A 7,315-nucleotide genomic window follows, 5' to 3' on the forward strand; every position below is an offset into this window, starting at 1 on the left:
TGCCCCAGAGTTCACAAGAGCATGGACATTTCCAGGAAATTCCCCAGTGAATCCCAAGAGTGACGTCAGATCTAATGGACCGTGTCAAGGTCTAAACGGTGGTGGTTTCTCTTTCCTCTTGTACATTTTTCTTCCACTGTGCGGGGGTCTTAGAATTCTACTCGGGACACAGGCTGGTGATGCCCCCCCCCCCCCCCCCCCGGCACACTCATAAGTCAGTGCCTACAACCTGAGAATCAAACCCCTTCTGTTTCTCCAAGGTTGGGTAACCCAGGGCCGGGTGATTCACACAGGACGGCTCAGGCTAGGTTTGTTCAAGGTAGCAGACACAGCAGGACACCGACAGCAGTCAGAGCCAGGGGACCAGTGCCCTCAAGGACTGGGAGCACCTTCCAGGTCTTCAAGGTGGGTCCTGGGTGGGTCCTAGGGTCACCTTCTGACATAAGTGCTGCTGAACTCGATGGCAACAGCTCTCCAGGAGACGCAGGTGGAAATCCAGCTTTGGTGAAAAGTAGCCTGTGACCCGGAATGAAGGAAACAGAAGCCAACAATAGATTTCATTTCCAGAAAAGTAGGGAGCAAATTCCCAGGATGTTCCCTGCTTTTCTGATGTCTGTTTCTTTGTAAATAGTACAGTTTGGATTTTCAATATAAGGAATATATGTGTTTGGAACTTGCTGAAGTCTATTATAGCCTAATAAAAGAAGGCACAGATACAGACCTGCCCTCCACCTAAAATTGCCTAAGAAGGGAAATGATCAGAAGGGGAAAGTACCTGATGGGTTTAAAAACATTTTAAATTTATTTTATTTATTTATTTATTGGTCTGTTTGAGACAGGGTCTCCCTGTAGCCCCAGCTGCCCTGGAACTCACTATGTAGACCAGGCTGGCCTTGAACTCACAGAGATCCACCTGCCTCTGCCTCCTGAGTGCTGGGATTAAAGGCGTGCTCAACCACGCCCGGCTAATTTATTTTATTTTTAATTATGTGTATTGCATGTCTCTGTGCCTATGTACCCATGAGTGCAGTACCTGTGGAGGCCAGAAGAGGGCACTGCACCTCCTAAAGCTGGAGATACAGGAGGTTGCAAGCTGCCTAATGTGATACTGGGCACTGAGCTTGAGTCCTCTGCAAGAGCAGCAAGCACTCTTACCACTGAACCGTCTCTCCAGTTCCCCATTTGGTTTTTAATGACCCAAGTCATCTTGTGTGTCCCGTAGGCTGAAGGTCACATTGTTCCTCATGCTTGAGAGTGAGGCAGCTTTGTCCTGGCTCCCCTGGCATCAGACTGGCCTTCTGCTTTTCTGGGGAGACTCTGTGTACCGTCTCGGCTGCTGTCGAGGCCTGGGCTCTTCCTAGTCACACACTGCAGCTGCAGCCAGCCAGACGAGGTGCTTAGAGTATTCAGGGAACATCCACGTGTTAATTTTTTGCCATGGGACTCAACCATCACCTCAGGTAGGCAGGGACAGGGACGTACCTCAGGTGACTGCCTGGCGCTCCACCTCTCTTGGTGGCTCCGAACCTCAGTCCACAGAGCAACAGCCTGTTTTCATTTCCTTCAAATTAATCTGAACCTGGCTCCACTAATCAACCCACCAGACTGCAGAGAATTAACCCTCACTGTTATGGCCCATCTGTACTCCTAGGGTTATACATCACCACCTCCCTTCCCCGACACCCCCCACACCCCCCACACCCTGCCCCACCTTGCCTGTGATATTAAATTCATCACATGTGTGGTCCAGTGGCACTTTGCCTTGTGCGACTGTGGAGCTGGAAGCCTTGGCCAAGAAAGAGGGTCTGTTATTGGGGCACCAACCTCTTAAGCATACCCGCTGTCCACCAGGAGTCCTGGCCTTCTGGGAATGTGGGCAGCGAATGAAGCATAGAATCCTGACCACAGGTATGGGCCTCAGACCTGTTCTCAATCCATACAAGAAGAAAATGTGTGTTTCCCTTTTAGCTCTCCCACCCTGGGACATGCTGCCTCCTTTCCTAATATTAGCGGTGACAAGACCATCTTCGGGTAGACTGAGGAGCCTACACTGTGCCCCTGACGCTGGGCAGCACAGAGCCCACCTGTTGAATGGGGAGAGCATGCACAAATTCACTTCTATAGAGTCCAGCAATCAACCACAGCCATTCTGTGTGCAACAAAGAGGACCTCAGAGTCGGACCAGGAGGAGTTGTGCATGGTAGTCTGAGAGGCCTCCCACCCTGCTCTGCCCTGCATCATGGATTCTGGCCCCAGCAGGCTCTGAGCCCACAGCTATGGTGTTCCTGGCCTCTCTCTGTTGTGACCAATGGGAAGCCTGGCAAAGGTGGAGGAGCCGGGGACTGGAACCTCCTCTTCTGATGTGTGGGGTAGGTCACTCACAGCAGTGGCATCAACTTTGCCCACTCAGGCCCACCCTGGTCCCTGCCAGGTAGCTGGGGCTCTAGTTACAGCCTCTTTCCTGTCCCCCTGGAGACAGTACCTGCTTCCTGATGCCATGGACACTAAGGCTGCCTCTGCTGTTTGTCCAGCCTTTCAGTTCTTCCAACATGTGAGACTTTCTGGTCATTAAATGTTCTCTGCTCCCGAACTTTGGATGGCCATTCTCTTCCGCCTGGGGTCTCGTGCCTGGGACAGTGCTTTTCCTGTAGCGCCTCTGTTTTCCCACCTGGAAAGCGGGCTTGTCCAGTGCTTTTCTCATCTCTCTGACCAGGGCGCTTGACAGAAACAAGCGAAGGGAGGAAGGACCAATCGTTTTCCAGCATGCATCCTCACGGGGAAGGCCAGGTGGAGCAGGAGGTGAGGCAAGTCTTCCCTTGTGGCAATAAATCAGGAGCAGAGAGCGCCAGGTCGGAACTAGAGGTAGGTAGAGCCTTAAAGTTTCTCTTCCAATGACCCCCCTCCACCAGTTAGGTCCCACCCAAAGCAGCCTCCTGAAACAGCACCAACTGGGAACCAAGTGTCCAGACATGATCCTGTCAGTCCTTTACAGGGGCTGACAACTGTCTCTGCCCTGGAGAATTTTGGATGCCTTTCAGGAGACTTAGAACTTCCTGCTAGGAAACACTGTCAGTGGTAGGTAGCAGGGTCTGTACCAGGTCCTGATGCTGGACTGAAGTGTGTCCTAGGGAATAGCTAGATGTTTGATTGAACCATCTGGATCACAGAGTAAGGAAGTAGTTCCTTTTAAAATCATTTTCTGATCCCTCTGGAAATAATTCGAGTTTTCTTTTGCTCCTAGTAGACCTTGAATATGTTCTTAACACCTGGAGTCTCCAAGTTCAAGCCAGAGACAGCGGGTCACAAATGTGTGGAGCTCGACAGCATGGCTCTGTTTACATGAGTTCATTTTTACAGCCAGATTCTACTCAGGGTGAACACTACCAGTATTGCATTTCAGGAGGCGATAAAAAGTTCCTTAAACAATGAATTCATTTAAGTGGGAAAAAAAAATAGATTGACTTAAGAAAACATAGAAGTTAGCCAATGCAGAGTTTGGAGGTGCTTAGATGACCCGAGTTTGGGGGATCTTTCTGTCGTTCTCTCAACCTAGCTGTCCGAATCTGGGCAAAACACAGCAAAGACGATTTCGGCCTTGAGGAGAGCATGCTTCTCAGCCAAGTTCAACAGGAATAATATGACAAGCCACAATTAAAGAACAAGTAATTTGTTACAGATGCAAATTCCGTAAAAGTTCAAAGAGGCGTGGGCTGGGGTGTTAGGCGAGGAAGAGGCCGAGGAGGCCGCTGCAGAATGCCTGGCGGTGGACACAGGTGCAAGGGGGGGAAGGACCGCACCCTCCCCAGGCACGGGAGTGAGAGCTGCCGTGGTGAGAGTGGGTTTTGAGTTTCCGGGGTAGAAATCCAGGCTGGGTCAGTGAACTTGGGGCCGAAGAACACGAAGACAAATTGAGGGCAGGGAATGGGGGTTCTGCGTCACTGGCTCCACAGGACGCAGGAACCCCTCCAGAGTTACTTTTGGCAGCAGCATGGACGCGGGGTCTGTGGCTAAGCCCCTTTCAGAGGAGGACAGAGCAGCTGGAGGGTGAAGCCATTCTCGCCAGGAGAGAGAGCAAGGGCCAGGGCCAGGTGAGCGGGATGGGGGGCTGCGGGCGCCTCAGCCAAAGTACCATGGCTGAAATCGTTGTCCAAGGCCAGGGAGGAGAGGTGATGCCAGGGAGGAAGAGCTGAACAGGCCCAGGTCAGACAATCAAAAAGAATCAGAGGGATGGGGCCTCCTGCAGCCCTCCTACTGGAAGAGGTTTGTGCAGAAGAAAGGGGGCAGAAATGGGGTCCTTGCACAGCCCCTCGGTGAACATGGCTCTCCTTTGTGGGTGCACAGTAAGCCGAGGCCTGTCTGCCCTTCCATTTTTGTGTTGCTGGCAGGAAGGGGTCATGAGGGACACATTTGCCTCCGGAAGGACAGCCCCAAAGGCCAAAGCGATGGATACTCCGCATGGGAAAGGACCAGTGTGTATGGGGCTCCAGACCAAAGACATCACACACAGCCGCCAGATGCCTGAGTCCCCTCAACTGAGACACAGAGAGAGGTGCTCCTATTCCAGTCATGGAGCTGGACTCCACATCCACAGAAAGTTTCCTTTTCTAGCTTTGTGTTTCTAACCTTTAATGACACACAATTAGAGGAAAGTGTGCTTTTTAAATGTATTTGTGCCCCGTGAAATGAGCAAATCGGGCTCTTTCACACATCCATCACCTCAAACATTTATTATTGTTTTCTAGTGACAACATCCGAACCTCACTGTTTGAGCTATACAGTCAACGATTACTACAATAGATTTATTCCTCTTTGGCGGGACCCCTTTATGCAGTGGCCGACTTTCTCCCATCCCTGCACGGCCTCTGGTAGCCACGAAGCTTCTCTGTACTTCTACGAGATCAGCATTTTCAGATTCCACAAATGCATTCGATTGTGCAGTATTGGTTCTTTTGTGAATGTGTTCCTGCCTCCAATATAACAATCTCCAGGTGGGATTCCGCTGACTTTTTTTGTATTAGTTTTATTTAAGTATAACAACTCAAAAAAAAAAAAAAAAAAACCCAAAAACCAAAAAAACAAAAAACAAATATCCAAGCACAGGGCACAAAACTGCAGCAAGTGTTACCAACAACAAAAGTCATTTTTTTTCTAGTGGGTCTAGTGGTCAGGCATTCCTTGTCCACTCATGTCCAGGTCCCACTGCACTATGGTCAACGGAATCAAAACGAAGCCCAGCTCACAATCATGCCTGAAAGGACAACACTTATCGAGCTTTCATGGAATGTAGAAATGTTTCCTGCTGCTTCAGTACACAGAAAGCTGAATTCACACATCTACCATGAAATAAAACCACGCACCTCTTCTTTTCAGATTACCCTTTTGTATTCTTGATTCTAAATACTGTCGACCCAAGCACACAGCAACAGATAACCGGTTAAAGACAATGTAGCACGTATGCTCTGCTGAGTAGTATTCGGCCCTAAAAAAGAATGACCGTGGTTTCAACAAGCTGTCTTTAACAGGTGACTTCAGCAGCCTTTGCCACAGTGTTGGAGACAGAGTTAAACCTGCCACCGGCTTCACACCTGGTTAGTTTTTCTAGAACAGCCAATAATCTGGATATAGGAAGCATGTTGCACAGGGAGTCTGTTTACTGCCTATGTTACTCCAGCTTCACCAACCCCAGGGGAGGAGGAATGGAGGAGGCTCTAAATTGGTCTTTTATTCTATAGGGGCTCATCTTTCAGGTTTTCTACCTACTACTGGGCACTTGAACCCTCATTCCAGGTCACCCCCAGACCAAGGCAGGATCATAGTTATCGTTACTATCATCACAGCTATCATCACCATCACCATCATCACCATCATTACCACCACCCTCATCATTATATCACCATTACCATCATATCACAATCACATACATCATCACTATCACCACCACCCTCATCATTATATCACCATTACCATCATATCACAATCACAGCCATCATCACCATCATCACCACCACCCTCATCATTATATCACCATTACCATCATATCACAATCACAGCCATCATCACCATCATCACCACCACCCTCATCATTATATCACCATTACCATCATATCACAATCACATACATCATCACTATCACCACCACCCTCATCATTATATCACCATTACCATCATATCACAATCACATACATCATCACTATCACCACCACCCTCATCATTATATCACCATTACCATCATATCACAATCACATACATCATCACTATCACCACCATCATCATCATCATCACCATTATATCATCACCATCATCATCACATCATCACATCATCATCACCATCACATCATCACCATCATCATCTATTCATAGTCATCACAACCACTGCCATCATCACTACCATCATAATCATCACGATTATCATCACTACAGTCATCATAGCCATCACCGCCATCACCACCACCACCACCGTCATCACCATCATCAAAATCACCATCACTAGCACAGTCATTCCCACCGTTACCATCGCCATCATCATGGTCATAGATCCTTCACATCACCTGCCCCATCCCACCTCATACTGAGCAGACAGAAACAACTGTACACGTAGGGGAAGGCAGAAACCACAGATTCTGGATGGTCCTCATAGCTGCCCAAGGCCCCTGCCTTCCCCTACGCCACAGGAGGCACTTTTCCCTCCTTCTGCTGCCTAACCCGGCCTCGTCGCTCTCACCATTGTCCCGTGTTTGTCCCTGCTAGTATAATGCATTTAGGACATGGGATACCAGCAGGCACAGGGCCCAGAGAAGAGTCAACCATTCACAAAATGGTGGTCTTGACCCATTAGTTAACCTTGTCACTAAACTGTGGAGTTGGATCCTAGTGGAACATACCTCATGGGATGACACAATGCTTAGGTGATCCATTGGGTCAAGTGTGGAGAAAAGCCGTTGGCTGTGGGAAAATGCTCAGTGGGCACCAGCCTCATCAGCCTGGCTCCTCTGGATGAGCCTGTTTCATCCTCCAAGTCTCTGCTGATTCTATCAGTCTTACCCCTCCTGAAGTGACTGTACTACATGGGCTGTTTGAATGTGAAAAGCCCCCCATAGGCTCATGAATTTGAACACTTATTCTCCAGCCAGTGGCACTGTTTGTGAAGATTATATAACTTTGGGGAGGTGGAGCTTTGATGGAGGAAGTGGGTCACTGGAGGGAGGCCTTGAGGTTTTCTAGCCCAGCTCCACTTCCTGCCCCTTTTCTGCTTCCTCAGTAGACGCAATGCGACCACCCAGCCTCCTGCTCCTGCTGCCACGCAGTCCCCACCCTC

At 49.3% G+C, this 7,315-nt stretch overlaps 1 long non-coding RNA gene across 1 annotated transcript; it reads left to right on the forward strand.

The window, feature by feature from the left end:
• Positions 1 to 221: 221 nt before the first annotated feature.
• On the forward strand, positions 222 to 5,022 carry LOC115068552. The gene is made up of 4 exons (XR_003847897.1): positions 222 to 405; positions 1,969 to 2,369; positions 2,714 to 4,088; positions 4,386 to 5,022. It is a non-coding gene; the product is annotated as an uncharacterized LOC115068552 (long non-coding RNA).
• Positions 5,023 to 7,315: the final 2,293 nt, after the last annotated feature.

This window comes from Nannospalax galili, unplaced genomic scaffold (assembly GCF_000622305.1).
Source record: "Nannospalax galili isolate Female #2095 unplaced genomic scaffold, S.galili_v1.0 scaffold149, whole genome shotgun sequence".
NCBI classification, from domain to species: Eukaryota; Metazoa; Chordata; class Mammalia; order Rodentia; family Spalacidae; genus Nannospalax; species Nannospalax galili.